Source organism: Echiichthys vipera (genome assembly GCF_963691815.1).
Source record: "Echiichthys vipera genome assembly, chromosome: 17".
Taxonomy (NCBI): domain Eukaryota; kingdom Metazoa; phylum Chordata; class Actinopteri; order Perciformes; family Trachinidae; genus Echiichthys; species Echiichthys vipera.
In genome coordinates, this window is record NC_139842.1 from 4,317,561 (window position 1) to 4,339,855 (window position 22,295).

The following is a 22,295-nucleotide window of genomic DNA, read 5'->3' on the forward strand; positions in this document are numbered from 1 at the left end:
CCCCTGTACGTCGAACTGTTTTAAACATGGAGAACGTGGTTTTACAATGTGTATTCAAACAAAACGACAGTTGATACAGTAGGTTTAGGCAACAATGGTGGAATAACAGGAAACGATTGCGGGATGAGTTACAAAGTACATTTGTATTGTACAATGATGCAAGGGACACATGGGACATTAACCAGACACGAACCGTAGTCTTCTGAGTGAAAGTCCCGTGTTTGTGTGACCCATCCACAACCCCGAACCTCCTCTCTACGGGGGCTTTGCTGCTGTTATTGTGGAGTACATGCTCTGAGCGTGTAATTATGCTGCGGATGGCCTGAAAGGCATGGTGCGTTTTAAACAGACGCTCATGGGCGCCTGGTGTGTCTGTTATAAACGAGTGTTGAAACGGCGGTATTTGATGCAGGAATAAGAATGGTCTGTGTGGGCGTGCGAGTGCGTGGCTGAGAGAGAATTGAACTGAGTGACAGTGGATGCACTCACTGCAGACAGCTGTTGGCGATCAGAGCAGAGAGGAAATTAGCAGTAAAGTTGTTAAGTGATAGTAAATGTAAAGCGTAGGTTTCAGATTGTACATGAATAAACAACTGCAGCTCCTCAAGACCCAAATAAAGTCCCTGCGTCTTGCTTTTAAACTGCTGTGAGCATCAATTTCAGCCCTGGAGGCACAACAAAGTCTGCACCACGCTTCCCAACCGCAGAGAGGGATAAAAAACAACAACATTGCAACGGTGAATGTTTTTTTATACGTTTCTGTTTTGCCCCCGGTTAATTATTCACTGTATAAATTAAAATGTATCTTATGTGTACAGTATCCTTCCAACCCAGAACGCTGGTTATTACACACACCATTTATTAGGTAGTTAAAGCTAATGCAGCCTAATGCAACAGCCCTGTCATAAATCCTACCATCATGAAGGTTCAAACTGATCAGAGTCGATCCTAAGATGTGTATCAAGTGTTTTCTCTTTTGCATGTGGAGAGTTTTGAAGCATTCAAAGCAGTGTACAGGAGAGAAATGTGTGCAACTCATTTTAAAATGTGATTTGTTGTGTAAAGTGTCCAAGTATGTTGAGAGCAGCATCCAACAGGAGCGGGAAGCAAACACCACGGATGTTCCATCGACGCTGTAGCTTCTGCAGTCTCCAGTCTCCACAGCTGTCTACCGGCTTTTTTTTTTAAACAACGTGAAATGTCTTTTTGAACAGAGAAGACTAAAGTTGGTTGCCTTTGGCCTACTTCTCTACCCTGTCTCATTTCTAATCCCCTTTCTTCATCCTCTGCTTTCATCGCTGTCTCTCTCTCTCTCTCTCTCTCCCTCTCTCTCTTCCCCCGCTCTCTCTCTTTCCATCTTCCACTCCATTCATCCGTGCAGCGCTGCCATGTCGTTACACGAACACAACCATGGAGTGTGTGGGACTGTGTGCGCACAAGCGTGTGTGTGTCTATGCGTGTGCGTGAGAGAGAGAGATGAAATGGGCATGTGCAGGGTTCAGCAAGTGACACAGCACCTCAAAACAGGAAAGACACACTCGTTCAGCCGTATCAGTGACACACGCATGTGGTAATTGCTACACAATTTCATTTCCAGAAATAGTCTAATTAAATGTTATAAAATGGATACATGCCATTTTTGATATCTCTGTACGAAAAAACCCATACCGTGTAAAAACAACTATTGTTCCTAAAAGAAAATACTCACTCTGAACCTACCAATATTTACTTTTGTGTTTAAGATGTCATACCCTAATGTGGAATGTGTTAATGACATTTTTGTATTTTGTTATTGTAAGTTGAATTAACAGTTGCCACAATTATGGCAAAGGGAACAAAATAGTGAATTTGGAATTGAATCTGAAGATGATGAAGCCTGGTACCGGACAGCTGTTCAAAATAGCATAGCGTTCGATATTAAAATGTGTTAATTATCATCATTGTCATCACCTTTAAGTGTTAAACGTGTCTTGAATAATTTTCTATAGCAGCTGGTCACCTTTTTATTGTTTTTAGCAAACAAAATGGAGCCCTATGACACACAGGGATACGACAGGCTTTGGATATACAGAAAATACTTGTATGTTGTTTGTATCTTTTCATGGGATTGCTGAAACGACAAACAAACCGCCAACAGTCTTATCATTTAAATGGATAGTTTGGATATTTATATATCTATATATAAGTGTGGTTGTATGAGTAAGCTGTTCATAGTCAGTGTATTACCTGCACTAGATGGTGGTCAGAATGCCCCCAGTTTGGAGAAACAGGCAGCAGTACCAATACAGAAGCTAAGCAATATACTGGTGTGGATGAGGGCAGCAGCTAAATGCATTTTAACAAAAATCAATATCAGTTAAAGTGTAGATATATAGTTATATATATATATATATATATGTACCTTGCCATCAGACAGCCCATTCTGACAGGGGAACTGAATCTGTTACATGGCTCTCTTCAAAGCCACCAGTCTCCTTTGCCTCAACAGGAACTTTTACCTTGCAGAGCACGGGAGTTGATGGTCTACTTCTGCCTCAAGTAGTTTGTGGCATTGTGTGACTTTGGTGTTATAAATGGGTTAGGTCAGATTCATTAAAGTCACACAATAACACAAACGACTGTAATGTGTGACCCTGGACTTAAATTATACTATAACTTAATATGACGCATTTGACTTTTCTTCTCTGAAAGTATGGATGACTATTCGTTTGACAGCATGCATACCATCCACAATTAATTTCTGAAGGCAAGGTTGAAACATAACTTCAGGATTTGCTCCCTTCAGCAAAAAGTAGATCATTTATTTCCATACAGTCCCTACACTGTTGTCTTTTCACTCCACTAAAAAAAACCCGGAACTAACAGTAGACGGACAAACGGTTGGAGTTCAGCTCAAGAGAAGAATCCCTGAAAAGAAATCGAACCAGTGTACAGAGCCTCTTTCTAGTTGTGCTGCAAATTGTAACAGACACTATCTTCCTGTCTCTTTCCCCGCGCTCGCGCTCTGTCTCTCTACAGGTCTGACGATAGTACTTTTAATCTGCTCTTTGAACAAGAGCTGCCTCTCAACAAGGGCTCAGTTTCCCCTACAACAACACGCAGCTCTGTGAAAAGCATGCACAGCACACTTGCAGTGAAGAGACTGGTTGAAAAGCCACTTGTTTCCTTAACCGGCTGGCTGCGTTCAATAGCTAAAGGAGGGGAGAAAAAAAAAGGAAACACAATGAAAAAGCCCTTCAGTTAGAGAATGCTACATCAAACTATTATGGAAATACAGAAGACTACAAAAAGGAATACAGCAGCCTTTAGGTTAACTACCTGAGTAGGAGGCGAAGTGGAGCAATGAAAGGAAACAAAGGAGAGAGAGAGACGAAACAAAGGTCCCTGGCTGGACTCGGAGCAAAACAGTTCAACCGTTCAGTATTCACACACAATTCAATTTGCAGTCAGTAATCCAGCTTTGATTAGAAACAAAAAGATAATTTCCTCGATTTGCAGATACTGCTCATTAGCAATAACTATAATAAACTAATTTTCCTCCCAGCTCACTTTTGCATGACAGGTGATTTATTCATAGCTATTTCTAATCATTTTCATTAAAAGCAGTGGTTAATCGTGTGCAGAGAGTCACTGCGTTTCCTGCAGTGTTAATTATAAATCACAACACAACATATATTTGATATACAAGTAGAATATGTTTAATTTGAAATTAGAAGCAAAAAAAATGGCCACAGGAGCTCGGCAGCAGCCCAGGGTTTGAGCCCTTTGCTGCGTGCCACCCACTCCATGTCCTGTCCTGTCTTGATCATAAAACAGCAATAAAAGTAAAAAATAAATAAATAAACATTCATTTACAGCAGTGATGAATACATAAAAGTGTCAGCGGTCAGAGAGATAGCAGCACTGGACACCATTCTTCCTCAGACAGATGGCAAGCTCAATCATGTTGAACGCAAGATTAAATTTGTGTATTAAAATTACGTCGCCACACAACTAAATTGCATTATCAGTTAGCTTTAGAGAGAAACACATTTTTATTTATTTCAACATTTGTTTCAGCCGCCGGTGCACGTTGTAAGCCGGCACTGTTTCAAACATGTTAACATTGTGAATTGGAATATAAAAGTTAGCTCAGGAAAAATACTGTGGTTTAAAATAAGTATGTTTGTCATGTAACTTATCGACGTATGTATGTCAAAATAAGTCAACATCCCCTAACGCTGGTTTGACCCACCCCCGTGATCTCTTTCCTATTTGGTTGTTATTAGAAAGGTATTTGTGATATTTCAAAAACAAACGTAATCTTGGAGAAAAAATGTTTTCCTCGAATCGTGACTCAGAATGCAGTTTAACGGCACGAGGACGTAACATATTAGAAAACAGAGTTGAATTTTAGATACACCAAAACACAGTGAAAGGTCATCATCAAAAGCCTGCAGCAGCTTACGACAAATAGTCCACCCCTTCCCGGGTAGACTGTAAAACCTCAGCAGGTCTCTGGGTTTCATTGACGATAGTTTGGTCTTACATTATTAAAGTGTAATTCCGGAGTAAAACCGTCCCTTTTTTCGGTAAATAATAATAATATTCATCAAATAAGCCATCGAGACCATTTTTTTTGTGTAACAACTATTAACGGAGATATTACGGGGGCTCGCTCAAAGACAGATGTGGCTTGAATGGAGCGTGGACTGGTGGCTGGAGAGGTGCCAGTTCATCTCCTGGGCACTGCCGAGGTGCTGTTGAGCAAGGCACTGAACCCCCAACTGCTCGGGGCGCCGGTCACTGGCAGCCCCCTCGCTCTAACATCTCTCCTTAATTGCATGTATATACTGTAGGTCCTGTCTGTGCATGTGTGTGTACTTCAGGCCTGTGTGTGTGTGTGTGTGTGTGTAACATGAAAAAATAGAGTGAAAATTGAATTTCCCCCGTGGGATGAATAAAGTAATATTTCTTCTACTTCTAACTTTTGGATTTTGGATTGCATTTGGTAATCAACTTGAATAGACTTTACTATGACAGGAGCTGGTACCGGGGCCAGTTGGTAAGTCTTTCAAAACACTCTCAATAAACACCAGGTTCACTAACTACGCTGCCGTTGCTTCATTTTATGTGTCGGGACTCTTCTCATGCTGCTGCAGAGGTTTGCTGTTATTTTGAGCAGGATTAGTGGTTAAAAAAGCTGTTTTTTAATTGTCTCGATGGCTTATTTGATGCATTTCTTTGCCGAACGACCCTGGGATGATTTTATGCCATGAAGCACTTTCTTCTTTTTTGAGCCCACCTGATGACACTTCCTGTTCAACAGAGTGCTGAAAGCTCACTGAATTTCCATTCCTTAAACCTTTTTTATTAAAAGTGTCATCCAGTGGGCTCAGAAAATAAAGAGATTGCTTCATGAAGCTTCATTTGGACATCACTAGTTAACACATCACATTAGAGGAGTGTTTTATAGAAAACATGTTGAGTCATCACAGGCCTCAACATCCTCAAAACATTTTCAGCATGCTGATTGGAGGCTGTTCCTCCTTTGTGGTCATGTAACAGTGTGGGACTATTTCTCTAAGGACATTACATAATCTGTTACCTCAATAATGTCCACAAAACATCCTCAGAATGCTTCAGTTCAACATTAAGGAACATAGAAACAGTTTTTTAAAACTATAAACACCCTTAAAATGGTCTTTTAACATTAGATTAAAATGTTTTCTTTAAAACATTTTTACAACTCGTAGGTAAGGTCAGCCTATTTTCCGTGAACGTTCCCTGCTTGCTCAGCTCTGTGCATCCGGCGAGCGAGACTAACAATGGTTTTATGTGTAATGAAGAAACAGAAGTAGGAATGACTGGAAATACTTTGTAAAACCTAATTTCTTCCTCTCATCTTCGTAGCAAACATCAAAAACAGCTTCAACACGGTGCAGTTACTCTTATCACACCATCACTAATATTTCAGAAAAGTCACACTTGCAAATGTTTTGGTCTTTTCTCTTTGCTCTTGGCTGAGAGCATATACCCAGAATTGATTTCCCCCAACAACATTCATACACACACACACACACACACACACACACACACACACACATGAGCAGGGGACCATGATGTGTACATGATTAAAGATAGACTGCATCGACTGTGTGTGCATAATGAATCCACAATGTCACTGAGCGCTTAGGAAAAAAGAAACACATGACATGTATGTGTTGAAATAAATTGAGAAACCGTGGAAAAGTGAATCAAAACCTATCGCAACGTAACGTTTACAAAAAGTAATTAATGTGCGGTTCTGTCTGAAAATATATCTGCACACGTACACGCACGCACAGAATCCCCAAAGGCCCTCAGATGTATTCAAAATGTCTTACATGGCTCGACTATATATAGCTTCAAAGACCCAGATTCCCTATGTAGGCAAGGCAGACACATGCACACACACACACACACACACACACACACACACACGCAGACACACATGCACACAATGCTCTGGCATAACATGCCAACACATTAGCACAATCTGGAATACTCTAACATTGCAATCTGAAAACAAAAGCTCTCTCTCTCTCTCACACACAGACACAGACACACACACACTCACACACACTCTCACACACACACACACACACACACACGCTCACAGCATGTAGCCATGGATGAAAGAGCTGGATAAAGGAATGAGACTAATGGAGGAAAGTTGCTTAATGACAAATTGTCAGATTGCAGAAGCCATTTTCTCTGCTCGTCATTTAGCTCTTTCATCCCGGAGCGCAGTTAAAATATTCCTCCGCTTCAGGCTTTTGCTCGGTCACACTTTCATTTCTTCTTACCCGCTCCCTCCGTCATATTTTCTTCCTTTCTCTTTCTTTCTCTCTCTCTCTACTTCCAGACGCAGCGGCCCACAATGCCGATGTGCTCGAAAACTGGGTCATAAAAACACACGGCATGCCCACCAACTCCATACGTTCTGACTGCAAACACTGTATAATAGAAAATAGAAAGTTTCATTCATCGCAAGGTGTAAGCAAATGTCACTTCTACATCAGCGTTTTTCATTTTATTGTTTCTGTGTGAAGCTCTTGTTATCGTGTTATCTCTTATCATCATTTGTTTGTGGTGTTTGCATGTGTTCACATTTGAGGGAAATTAAATTTACATTTTTAAGCATTACAGTGTTTAATGGCACCACATCTACACTCTTCTTGCTACACATTAGTCCAAAATCCCAAATCTTCTATCCTGATATAGGTCTCTTCAAATCTGGATAAAGATATATATCAGTTTTCTGGTAATTCAATAGATACATAGTCTATATTAAATAACCAAAAGGCCTCTGTTTGTGTACTCCTGTGTAAACGTAATACTTAATATATCCAAATGATGTGGTTTTTGCTGTACTGCAAAAAATATAAACATGTTAAATACATTTTTATATTCTATTTCGATGTTCTGATGATATATATTTAATATTGCCCACTCTTACGGAGAAGAATTCAATATTTTAAGACCCATATGAAAGATATTTAGGAATGCACTTAGCAAAAATTGCACCTTTTAGCACGTGAAATGTCCAAAAATCACCTGTGCTTTCATTTGAATTCACTACATATAAAATGTGATTTAACGGATGCATCCATGAGAGTGATTTGGATATAAAATGTTGTTTCACATGTTTTAAATGTATTAAAATCACACGTGCAATACGATGTGAATTTATCCTGTGAAATGCCGTTTCACATTTTAAGTCTCTGCAGAAGTTTGATTTGGTGCCAGTTGACAAATCATTTCTGTTTGGCAATAAACATTTTTATTTAATTTCGGAGAGAATATAAATAGACGTGAAAAATGACATTAAAGGACGATATTCACCCACATAACTAAGAGAATTAAGAGGGGGAAAAAGGAACAATTTCAATACAAGTAGAAGAAAAGAGGCTGCATCATTACTGGGGCCAGGTAAGCAAATGCGCCCGTGTGTGTGTGTGTGTGTGTGTGTGTGTGTGTGTGTGTGTGTGTGTGTGTGTGTGTGTGTGTGTTTACATGGGAGGCAGTTAAGCCCTGGGTTTCTCTTCCAGGACCATTAATGTAGTAAAGAAATCTTCCCAATTTCAAGTAATACTATTCTATCCTGCCAAGCGTATGAGCAGCATAACTGTTCATACGCTACCGCCCTAGCGAGCAGAGTAAGCCAGTCTGTGACTGACTGACTGAAAAATACAAATGTTTTCATTGGCCAATTTAAAAAAAAAGGTTTTGAACAACTTAAATGAACAGTTGAACACTTCCACACAGTACCTGTCTGATCACAGGTGAAACAGTTTGGTTGTTGTAACATAATCCCAACTACCACCCTCACTACTGAATTTGACCAACAGCTCAGACCGTGTCCTGCCCTGAACCTCACAAAGCAGGCTTGTCACGCACACACGTACCAAACAGCAAAAAACTTGTGTAAGAGCACAGCATCACTGTTGCACTCACTGCTGTAAGGGAAAGCAGCCCCAGTTAGAGGCGAGTGTTTGGCCACATTCATAATGCTGCCTCTTACACAAAATCCCCCAGTTACCAATCTTGTGCCATTATATTCACTGACAACCTCCTCGAAATGTATGCCTCTCTTACATGAATATATTCACAGGGTATTACTGTATAGATCATACTGTAAATACAAATAATTGTCTTACCCCGCCTCCACAACATCTCCCACTCTCACCAAGGGGAAAGAAACAATAAGAAGCCTAATCCACACATAAAAACCATGCCACCCACAGCACCCTCACTGCAGCAGAAGTTTACAGCATGTGCGTGTGTGTCTGTGTGTGTGTGTGTGTGTGTGTGTGTGTGTGTGTGTGTGTGTGTGTGTGTGTGTGTGTGTGTGTGTGTGTGTGTGTGTGTGCGTGTCCTAAAGAAAGTAAATACATAAACAATAAATAGGAAATAATACAATACTAAAGGAGGAAACATAAACATTTAACAATATTTGACATGGTGAATCATTATTTATGCACCACCCCACCCCCACCCACACACACACACACACACACACTCACACACAACTTCTGCAGAAACGCTCACTCATGCTTTTATCACATCCAGACGAATTTACTGCAGCGGTAAATTCCATATTAAGTATAAAATCCTCACCACTTCATACACAACCCTCAATAGTTTAGCTACTCTCTGCAGTACCTCTCTGATCCACTCGCCCCACATAAGGTCCCGTGCTCTTCCTCATCCCCAGGACCTAGTGCCAAACCTGGGCCATTCAAGCTGCTGCTCCCTCTCTCTGGAACTCTCTGCCATCCTACATTCCTACAAGACCCCGATTGTCCAACACTTAAATCATTTATTTTTTGTTCTCTCCATCACTTTTATAATGCATCTGTGACTGAATTTAAATTGTTTCGTTATTAATACATTTATATGTTGTCGCCATACGCCAGAGCCAAAATCTCTTTCAGAATTTGACTTGCATTTGACTTATTTTTACTTTTCAATTGATGCCACATAAAGGAACCAACAAGTGCTGTTTAAGGACATATAAAGTGATTAATTGGTTGCGTGATACAGAATATTTAATACATTGTTTTAATGTTCTGACTGCATATGCAAGCAAGCTAAGTCTGTGCTGGCGTTTTTAAAGTCCCTGCTAACAGTCTGATAGCATAAAGAACCCACAGAGGTGGCTGTGTAACAGTGTAGCGCCCTCTACTGGGACTCATCACGGCTGACGATTGATCTGTGGCTTGTGTAATGATCGAGGAACAGTGTATAGCAGCCGCCTGCAGGGTGTAAACACTGCTCCCGCAAACATGATCGTGTTTCCATTCCACAGCTTCTTTATTAAGAGAAATGCTGATCGGACACACACAAAGACACAGGCACACGTACACGCACACACACACACACACACACACACACACACACACACACACACACACACACACTCACACACACACACTAAAAATGTTAACGCAACAAAAACCTTATATAATCGGAGGAGAGACGGTAAATACAAGATTAAGTAGAAGAAAAATGATACAATTGTTATCGTCATTCATCATTCTCTGACGGAGCAAACAGCAGCATTGTTGTTGAAAATCTGCTTACAGTAAGTACAAAGCCAGTTCAGTACTCTGTTATGATCGAGCCTTCATAACTCATCACGTGTGTAAACTACAGTCGTCCAGTCTTTTATGTAACAGCAGATTAAATCATGCATTTCACAGTGTGGCACTAGTTCACAACATGTAAGAAAAATTACAACTTTCTATCAATGTGACATGCTCTTGCAATAATGACTCTTTACATATGAATAGGTCAGATCCAACAGGAAATAATGCTTACTTAGAAAAATGCAATGTTATTCTCACTATATGTATAAAAAGGAAGAATAGCATGGACTGAATTGAAGCTTATGGTTTCCGATATAAATATAAATTAATTCATCCCTGTAACGGCATCTGTATATGTTATACATGACTTTCTGAGACCTCCACATCATCAACAAGATCAATAATCACCTGACAAACCTATTGTATAAAATCTGGTACATGTTAACTGCCCTCTAGTGGATTCTCAGTGCAATGCAGGAAGTAGAGGCCTCTTATTGACCAAAGTCAAAATGGATGCCCCCTTGTTTCGACTCACCTGACGGACCAAACGTTTGGTAAACATAATTTTGCTTACTTCTTAGATAGTTAGGGAAATATTATTTTCTGCGTGTATGTATTGTATGTATGTATCTAAATATGTATGTGCCACATTAGATACACACAAGACATATGCAATTTAAAATGCATATATTTTTCTATTCGATAAAGGTCCGTTCAATAGGTTCAATAAAGCCGTCAATATTTTCTTTTTAAGGATCATTAATTTATGTGTCAGGCTTTACAGGGTTGGCATCACATTGAATCTTGTTTTCTACTTATGTGCACATGTTGTACGACAAGATGAAGACATTACATTTTCTTATGTCTGAATAATAACTGCCAGAAAATAAGTGAGTGAGTCGACACAACGCTGCCATACTTGAATCCAAATTGACTGTTTCCCTATTTCAGATTGACTGTCAGTGTGTAATCTAAACTGTAAAATGGAATTTAAATGTCTTGATTTAAGTTTCAAGCTCTCGAATTCAAAATTTAAAAAAAAGATTATTAAATTAACATCGATCAAATGATCATGACAAAGCCATTTTCATTTTCATTGAACCAGAAAGTAGCCTAACCTAGTCGAAAGACAACCCAGCGCCAAAACTCCAACAACTGGACACTGACACTCTCAAACTGATTGGACGACAGACAACAAAATGTATGTGTGAATACATAACAAATAAGTATATTGTAAATAACAGTAAAAACAATAAATGACTAATTAGTCCTTTAAAAAATCACAGAAGTCTGAGAGATGAAATCCTTTATGTTGCAGCAGTGACAGTGTCACTAAATCACAAAAAGAGAAATGTGGGTGTGACCTCACTTCACCCCAACAATAACTCATTGTCTTTTGTGATTAGACTCACATCATTACAGTCACAGCTGCAGCAACAATGATTAATGTAGTACACTGAAGATTAAAGTATCCAAAAAGGAATATCTGAAGTGTTTTTTTTCCAGAATATCTATAGACCTGATACACATTAGTGACATGGAAGCCTACTGGAGGTGTAACAGGATATAAACAAACTAGAGTACAGAGCAGGATGGTCCTGATCAATGGTCCTCTCACACTAAAATATGTCAACATCACTGAACCTTTCCTGGTGGTAGACTTCCACCTGCCTCATCTTCAAAGAACCTGAGGGGAGCCCCAGTATCAGCTACACACAGTTCAGCAGGATGGCAAGACGAGGGGGACTGATGCCTCTCAAACTGGCACAAACTGACACTACGCATTTACAGAAGAGATATCCAGACACTCTTTGTGTTTCTCTTGTTTTGCCCTGTGAGTACGAGCATGCAGTCCTTCTGTTCCACTCCACTTCCCATGTCCAGCAGCAGCAGCAGCAGCAGACAATGGTATGTACACATGATGAAGACTCATGCAGGCACAATCATACACACACACACACACGCACGGACGCCGAACACACACACACACACACGCGCGCTCACTCACCTGCTGTAAATACATGAAGGTGAGCGCTGCGCAGGACAGCTGAGGACAGGCGTCCACGTTGGGTAACGCCACGCATGTTCCTCCAGGATGCTGCATGTTCCCTCCTCTAGCTGACAACACAAACCCCCGACAATACACAACCTTGTTCTGAGCGACGAGGTGGAGAGAGCAGCAGGATGAGCAGAGAGAGAAAGAAAAGGGGAAAAAAAGAAAGCAGGAAAGAAAGAAAGAGAATGACTGAGTAGGGAGTGAGCAGAGAGATGGAGCTTCAAAGGAAGAAGCAGCCGGTCCCGTACGATTGAGACCCGAGTGTTTTCTGCTCGCAAGAAGGCGGGATGAGCACGGGCAGAGAGAGAGCGAGAGAAAGAGAGAGAGCGAGAGAGAGAGAGAGAGAGAGAGCGAGAGAGAGATTGGAGAGGGAGAGAGAGCGCTATGCTGCAGTGTGTGTGACTCAGAGTGTGTGTGTGAGAGGGAATAAGTGTAAGTCTGACTCAGTATGTATGCGTGTGTGTGTGTGTGTGTGTGTGTGTGTGTGTGTGTGTGTGTGTGTGTGTGTGTGTGTGTTTGTGTGTGTGTGTGTGTGTGTGTGTGTGTGTGGAGGCAAGCCAGCAGTCAGTGTGACTGCGATCGCTGGAGCGTGAGGGAGGCAGAAAATTGTCTGCGTGTTTCTAATGTGGTGTGTGTGTGTGTGTGTGTGTGTGTGTGTGTGTGTGTGTGTGCGTGTGTGTGTGTGTGTGTGTGTGTGTGTGTGTGTGTGTGTGTGTGTGTGTGAGAGAGAGAGAGAGAGTCCGGTTGTGTGTGGGGCATGTTTTTTGCTTGCACAAAATGCTGATTTTCTCTCTTTCTCTCTCTCTCTCTCACTCTCTCTCTCTCTCTCTCTCTCTCTCTCTCTCTCTCTCTCTCTCTCTCTCTCTCGCTTCCTCTCTCCCTCGCTCTCCTGATGAATTGAAGTTCTCTGACATGTGTTACTGGGGGCGATCGAGGATGCTGACTGCAGCCACAATAGAAGAGTCTCTGTCTCTCTCTGAAGTGCCATCATTTGCTGGCAAAACTTTTGGAGTCGTGTAAAAAATACCAAGCAATTCAGGGTGATGTTGAAACCACTTCATGTTAAAAAAAGAATGATGACCTGAAATGTGAAACTATTTGAAAAAGAAATTAAAAAAAATAGTAGCTCTATTCCAGACGTTAAATCAGCCCATATTTAGTATTAATGGTGCTGTATTACCTATTTGACGGTGCTTTATATTAAGGTTCTCGTATCATTAGTTAATAGGTGATGAGGCCTTATAAGATGTATGTTAACATTATTACATGTCAATATGACTATATAAGTCTTAATTTTAGCATCAGAAACACATTTATTATTATTATAAGAGAAGAAACATACTATTATGGATTTATGAAGCTTGAGCTCTTTTGTCTCATGCCTCTATTTTTGAATATTTAAAAAATATAAATATCACAATATAAATAAGGATAAAGGAATAATAAATACATGTATGTAGTTTACTATTCAAGATAGTTAATTTCTAATAAATGTATACTATTATTTTTCTTATAAGTGCTTATAAATGTTATAATTGCTATAATTAACATAGTCTTAATGACATATTATAATGTAAATAAGCATCTTATAATGACATGTAGTGTCTAACACTTATTACAGTACAAGGAGCTTCATATAAAGTGTGACCAGGAAGGATATAATGTGCTTATACACTTCAGGGGGGAGGCACAGGACATCAAAACACTGGATACTGCACTTCCCTCAGTGTAACTCTTTGGGGAGCCCCTTAGACAACAGCCTCTCTCAAACTCCACCTCCAGATTGTGACACAGGCTTTTTGTTATAAATGTATAGTCTCCAATCCCAAGCCGTATTTTCTCAGTCTTAAAGCTCCTCCAGGGCCACAACAGACATTAAACAGCTGTTTGCACAAGCTGAGTGGGACTCACCATGACGAGTAAACTGACCTTTATGTGTAAAATCGATTTAGTGCCACTCTTAACATTACATTGGGAAATTCCAACCACCATTCACTCTCCGCAAGATGCAACATCTATGTAGCTCAACATGAAGTGATGAGATCGCATTGTTTATCTCGGGAGAGACTTCTTACTCTGTTGGGTGTTTTCGATCAACAAAAAGAGCGGTGTGTCTTTTTCAATGTAATTATTTTTGACAACCTTAATTGTTCAGACGGCACCGTGAGAGCATTTTATTAACCGAACAGCTTTTTGATTAAGCCAATTCCCATAGAAGAAGGCGTTAGATATGAAGCTCTCGATGAGGACATCTGTTTGTTTTTACAGCTTGCAAATTCGCACGTTTCATTCACTAAAATGACATTTCTTCAAAGGTCCAATATTGTAAAAAGTGAGATTTATATGTCATTTTTGTGATTAGAAAGCAGATCGAGGTGCTGTATAAATACTGTGAAAGTATCAAAACGCTCAATCTACTTAGAAATGCACACAGCACCAGCCGTCAGGATTTCAGTGCCATGTGTCAAAACACAAGTATGAACCTAAATGAGCATTTTATGGGCGCTTTAACTCTTGCAGCGTGTTATGTTAGAACGCAGTAGTACAATAACAGCTCCAGCCATTTGAATTGTTCGCAGTCTAAAATCAACAGCAGCCAACTACTTTAAATGTTTAACTCTTATACCTCAGTTATAGTTAAGTTTATACCTTTGCCATTTGAAAATCACACTTATTCAAATTGTGATCATATAAAAAGAAAAAAACATTTAATGGTTCAGGCCAAAATACTGCAATCCAAAGTCACCTCTGAGGAAAGCCTTGACTGGTTTCTAACACTGTGCTGATCTGGACATGGTGCTTTAAATCTGATAAACAAAGATGGCTAGGACTAAGCTCTCTATTTTCATGAACCCTGCAGCGGGGCGCAGATCACAGCCACGTCTGCAATAACTAATCAAAAGGACAAGCACGGAGGTGGGCGCCAATTAACCTAACCTGCATGTTTTTGGACTGTGGGAAGAAACCGGAGCACCTGGGGAAAACCCACGCAGGCACAGGAGAACAGAGCAACAAGACACAGTAGGGACAGTATGCAACACTCATTCTTGGGACCAAGATTGCAGTGGGTCGCTGTATTTGCATCGCCACACCCTCCGTCATGAGAAAATATGCATTGTCATTTGGGTGTGAAAGAGAGGGGAACATAAAGGCAATAACACATTTATTATGGGATGAAGCAGAACACTGTGACTGCATGGCTGCAGGCTAGGAGCTGCCTTTTATCCATTTGTTCGACTAAAGACACGCTCTCTTTTTTATTCTCTCCCACCTCCATCCTTTGGGCACATCTTTATGTTGCTACCACACACGCACGCCATTAGCCAAGCAATTGGCAGAGCTCTTATCCACACGGACACCTTCTCCACCACTCAATAATTCGCCATTTCAATGAGAATGTTCGATGATAACAGTCGTCTAAAAGTTAAAAATGAAGTTTTTCTCATTTGTTTCACACTGAAATTTGAATTACAATTCATCCTCAAATAAAAGATTGTACTCAAACATGTGGTTTAATCGCTCACATGATAAATTCAGCATGATTTCCACAACATTAATTCCATCAGAACAACAGAGTCATTCAAGATTCAAGATTCAAGAAGCTTTATTTATCCCGAGGGAAATTATTTTTTGCAACAGTTTCAATACAAAGGTGGAAAAGGATCAGAGTAACAATAAGCATCAACATAAATCAAATCAAAATAAAGCTAACATCAGATAAATCAAGCAATGAACTAAGTGTGACAGAGTGCAACAGACATCGTGGTTAAGCGTAGGTATATACAATATACAACATGTCACATTAAAGCACTGCGTTTCTCTTTTCAACAGATACAGGTTTTCATTCTCTAATGTAATCACTTCTACATTGTTGGTTTCTTTTTATTGATTATTACTATTATCGCTGAGTTACTGTCAATGAAAGTCTACATCTTCTACGGACGTTTCATATGAAAAGGGCAACAAAAATGTGAGGGATTACATTTGCACATTTAGCCCCTGAAAGGCTTTCACAGTGAGATTCTGTCAAAAAACAGCACATTTGAAGTGACTGTAAATAGTTTTGTTTAAGAGGAGAAAGTCTAAAAAAACATGTAAGAGACAATATTGTGTGTTATGTAAGCCTGTGTTAAAGAAAGGCCTGGTTCTCCTTTAGTAAAGGCCACTATTTGAACATTTTATTATTGTAGAACATTAAGCACCCTGTCCTTTGGTTCACGATCAGATTATCCTTAATATACAATTCTACCTGTAAAAATGATAATCATTGATTTCATGATTGACATTCATTCTCAAAAACTGAATACAAATCACAGATAATGAATATAATTCACCTGTTTTGATGCATTCTTTGAAATGCTGCACTCTATGTGCTCGGTGGTTACAAAACTAATTGTCATGATCTGGCTCTGTCAGTGCCCTCCTGTCCTTTGTCTTGTGTGTGTTTGTCTCCCTCTGTCTGCGTCTCCCTGCATGTGCTTTCCCCTGTCTGTCTGTAGGTCCGGTAGGCGTTCCCCAAAGCTGCTGCCTATTTAGCTGATTACACCAACACCTTAAAAGCCTGAGGCTGGCAGGCATGCAGCGCCGGACCGTCGTCGACCCAACCTTGGTAAAACTATTCCCCCCGGACTGGCATCCCCTTTCTCGTAGTGATTTTCACGCTCCCCGTTGTAAGCATACTAATCGTGTTTTGTGTTCTGTTTTCTCTCCGTAGTTTCCCGTGTTCCCGTCGTCTCCCCATCTCCCGTCGTCTCCCCGTTCTTGTATTTCCATGTTTGTTTAGTTGGTCTTGTGTTTGATTATCTGTAGTGTTTTTCCGTTTGCATTTATTTAACGTTTAATTTGTAACTTTCTTTTTGTCCGTGTCTGCATTTGAGTCCACCTTTGTGTTATTCCTGTACCGTTCATGACACTAATATTCAAAGATGCAATGGTTTGCCGACGTAACTAATAATTGCATGTTAAAAAAATAGAAATGAACAAGCAAAAAGAAAATGTATCTGATAAATGACTGGATTCAATACACTCTGTAATGTCTGAATGCCTACCAGCTCAGTATGCCGTTTGTCAACCCCATTCTCAAGATGGTTCAGTGAGCTTGCTAAGGCCCGCAGGAAATGTTCTCATGTCCCAATTTGATCACAATATTACATTAGTGTGCACAAATAATGTAAAGGAAACTGTGGGGTGGGAATTTAGTCTCTGTAAAATTCCCATTTGTTATATTTACAGAGTGAATGGATTTGCTGTGCTGTTTTGTGCTGTTAGGACATAAAACAGACTCTACTGCACGTCATTCCTTGTTTTGAGCCAAATGCAATTTCATACTTTTTTTTTTAAATCCTCCAAGTGCAAATTTTGACTCTTAGTGATAGTATCAACAAAAGACACTGCGGTAGAAATTGCAATGTAGTCCTTTTCCCAACCCTGTTCCAGTTTGCTCATATACTACATGTCCCTGAGTGTACAGTGTTAATGGTAACTGGACTGCAGTTATATAGGGCCTTATAGGGTTTCTGGACTTTCCTGTTTTTCCCCCGTCTTTTTTAGTGTCCAGACCATCTTCCTGATCAGTCCTGTTACCCCATGTTCTGTCCCATGTGGAAGTGAAATGTATTTACATAAAAGATGCGCTTATTTTAACCACAATCTATTCCTGAACCTGACCAAGTAGTTTTGATGCCCAAACCTAACCGAGTAGTTCCTTTGCTTTAACCTAACCAAGTAGGTCCTTTGCTTTAACCTAACCAAGTAGTTTTGTTGTTTAAACCTAACCAAGTAGTTCATTTGCTTTAACCTAACCAAGTAGTTCATTTGCTTTAACCTAACCAAGTAGTTCCTTTGCTTTAACCTAACCAAGTAGTTCATTTGCTTTAACCTAACCAAGTAGGTCCTTTGCTTTAACCTAACCAAGTAGTTTTGTTGTTTAAACCTAACCAAGTAGTTTTGTTGTTTAAACCTAACCAAGTAGGTCCTTTGCTTTAACCTAACCAAGTAGTTTTGTTGTTTAAACCTAACCAAGTAGTTTTGTTGTTTAAACCTAACCAAGTAGGTCCTTTGCTTTAACCTAACCAAGTAGTTTTGTTGTTTAAACCTAACCAAGTAGTTTTGTTGTTTAAACCTAACCAAGTAGTTTTGTTGTTTAAACCTAACCAAGCAGTTCAGAAATGTTGAGATTCAACATATCTGTGGTTTGCAGAAACTTATGATGGCAAAACATTTTCTGCCAACTGGGTTGTGCATCCACACGTGTCCCCACCCAACTCTACATGTGACCTCCCTGATCAGATATATTCGTGTGTAATAGGTGCATCCAAAGTGGCACTCGGTTCAAGAGAAAGCATTTTCTTCGTACTTATTTTTTTAATATTGGCAGGGTCTGTACAAGGTGCAGCAGAGAACACAGCACAGTGAACACAGTACGGCAGGTTTCAGCTGTGCTCCAGCCACCACGGTTGGCTCTTTAGAGGAACTCCCGTGTAAGATCAGAACTCAATGAGAGCCTGGCCACCTTGGCATGTGGTCTGGCTGATTGGATCCCAATACGAGCAGTAAGAGTGTCTCATGTAATTGTACACAGCACAACAACTTTGAGAGGAAGTGGCTAAGTGAGAAAACAAACAAAAAGTAAAATTATTATCCAACAACATCCGTAGAGCGTAGTGCACGCAGTTTTCCCTTGCAATGAGGGATTATTAGCATTATAGGATTACTCACTTTGACTTTTAGGCACAAGTAGCAGAGATGATACGTTTAAAGTGTCGGTTTGTTTAATATCTGATTGACTGCTAGTGTTTCTTCATAAATGGACCTATTCTAACTGATGTGCCACATTCCAAGATTTCAGCATAATTGATACTTCATCTCAGAGTAGTAGAGAGCTCGAGTCGACTGCCTGAACTAGCTCACAGACTTTGCTGAAAAAAAGATCTACAAAAATAAACCTGAACTATTGAACTGTGGTTCTCCCTAAGATGACTGCGGTAGCTACTCTCTCAAAATACTAAGGCCAGAATATCTGCCTCCACAAGAAGCTCTGTTTCAACAATTTATTTGAATGCCTGTCTAAAGTATGCACTGTTGTTAAACTAGTCCACAGTTTGGTGGGTGTTAGAGGGTTACAGAGATATTTCAGTTTATAAAGAAACATGTTTTCCAGGCAGCGGAGCCTATCACAGTTTGCTGTGGTGGTCGCCTCCTCCTCGTCACACCTCAATTCCACTCAGGCTCCCTCTCCTCTTTCCCCAAATGAGGATTTTCTGGTGTCTGTACCAGACAGAAATAGCTGCCACTGTAAAACCAAAGCTGCAGGCTTCAGAAGGTCCCCTCAGAAACTTACGAGTGACGTCACACACACACACACACACACACAAGCTTATTTTTTGTTTATTTTCCTCCTGCCTCATCTCTTCCTAATTATTAGCTCATTATTTGTCAGTAGTGTATGTAACCCAGCACCTTAGTTCAAGCAGTGCAAGTAATTCATTCTCATGTGATTGTGCTTCACATAGGTCTGTGAGATGTCCTGGTCTTTCCCCAGCAGAACAGTATTCCTATGAGCAGTTACTAAATGTAACACACAGACAGAGGCAAAAACACACGCACACACACACACACGCACACACACACACACACACAATAACACCAAAGTGCTGCAGCTACAAGACAATGCCATAACAATTTGAATGTTTTGGCCTGGGGTCTGTGACTTATTCTGTTATGTAATCATAATGTATTATGTTGAATTGCCAGTGAACATTTCACATGATTGACCTTTTTGTTGGCCATGTGCCTTTCATAATTCCTTTCCATCCCTCAGGTATGTGTATTTAACACTATCCAGCTAAATAATTTACATACAATTATTATTAGATGGATGGAAATATTATCAACAATAGGTTTGTATATCTTACAGAAAGTTCTGCATTATTTTTATGCTGAATATGTTCTTTATGTTCTACATGATGTTCTATTTAACACTATAAAATGGATTTGTATGATATCTTGCAGAATATATTCTGTTTAACCCTCTGAAACGTGACTGGTAGTTGACCGAGATGGTTAAACATGAACCCCATTCACGAGGTAGATGTCCTGTCTCTTAGGACAGGCTGTTCTTATTTTTCGTATAACAACAAAGTGATGTGCAGCAATCGGTGTGTTTTGTGTATTTCATGTTTTTGTAACTGAAGACAAACACACTGCACTGTTCCATGTATTTATTTTCATGGGAACTTCACATATTAAAAGCAGTGGACATAGTATAAGACAGCCAATCGCCACTTAAGGAGGCAGGTCGGGGTGGTGGATGGGTCCTAAAACACAGAACTTTCACCGGCACGAGTAGGGTTCAGTTCTTGCTGCCGTTCACGTACCGGACGTACTGAGCCAAACAAACCATGAGCTTTTTTCTAATCAAAGTCATTTTCATGCCCGGCCGGTCACGTAGCAGTAGTTTTGGTGCCTAAAAGCAACGGTCACGGTCAATTTCTGGTGGCCTGTCGCCATCTTGCTGTCGACGTCCGTTCATTGTAACTCAAGATATCACACAAATTTTTGTGCAGATATTATCATACACAGTGGTTTGGTGGTTAGCACTGTCGCCTCACGGCAAGAAGGTTCCAGATTCGCATCCCGGCTGGGGCCTTTCTGTGTGGAGTTTGCATGTTTCCCCCGTGTCTGCGTGGGTTTTCTCCGGGTTCTCCGGTTTCCTCCCACAGTCCAAAGACGTGCATGTGTTAGGTTAATTGAAGACTAAAATTGCCCGTAGGTGTGAATGGTTGTCTGTCTCTGTTCGTCTCTATGTGCACTGCGATAGACTGGCGTCCTGTCCAGGGTGTACCCCGCCTCACGCCCGACTGGGATCGGCTCCAGCCCCCCGCGACCACGATAGGGACAAGGAAATGAATGAATTATACAAAGCTGATGAGAATAAGTTGCTCTGGACCCATCCACCACCACCCTGACCTGATCCATACGCAAATTCTCGCACTTTCATACTACGTCACCTGGTTTTCTTCTTTGCTCCAGAGGTACTTTCTACAGTAATAAATAAGTGGATTACATACAAATCACAGGGCATTACTTTAGGTATACAGTATGTGCAAATAGTGAATGAGAACAGGCTGAAACATGACATTAAAGGATGATACTGGGGCGCCACTAGAGGTTAAGGTTCCGACAATGAACTGCAAGGTTTCTGGTTCACATCTCTTTCCCTTCATTTCTTGCCAACTCTCTCACGAAATATACATTTATAAAAAAATATATATTATATGATTTTGTAAGATGTGTTTAATGGTAATCCAAAATATATAATCAGAGAAATCAAAACACTACCAAAAGACGGAGTTTAGTGTTGATGAAGTACTGTGGGATCATGGAAGTTGTTGTGTACATGACTACTGCCACCATTGTAGTCTCCTGGTTAGGATTCCTTAAGTGTTCATCATTCATGAAGTTTTTAGCAGGAGCCGAATTATGTGCAGAGGTCCACTCCTCTCCAAAACAAATGGACCAGGTGATTTAAACTGGTAGAAACACTGAATACATGGGTTTAATGTCAGAAATCCGTGTTTCTATGATGGACAAAGGATGTCCTGGGGGAGCCTGCGTGTCGTGCTGCCACCTGCATGTGCTCACTTTGTTTCTTTGGTAACTTAAGATCCAAACATCCAATGACCAATATCCTGCATCTGGTCAAAATATACAGTTGAAAACAACGAAGATCTATAAAGTGCATTGTAAAAAAATTGGCTTAAATTGGATAAAATGTCAGTTTATGAAGCTTCTGGCAGATAACCACAATGCTGGCACATGCTCAAATGGGATGTGATGCCATTGACAGGGGAACGAAGGTAATGCACCGTTACCTTGAATAAATTAACAGATTTCTCTGGTTTTAAGATTGCTAGAAACATTTTTGGATAATGTAAGTACAAAACTGAACATAATATACTGTAGGTATATACTGTTTTTTTTAGACATTTTAATGTGGAAATGTAACATACCTAATGATGGCCAAATGAAGCGTCATGTAGCATTTTCCTTTATTTTCTGAGGTTACCAGATGGTGCTCTTGGTTTATAGAAAAAGGCTCAAGGAAGGGCAATTGAGTTTGCTTTTTG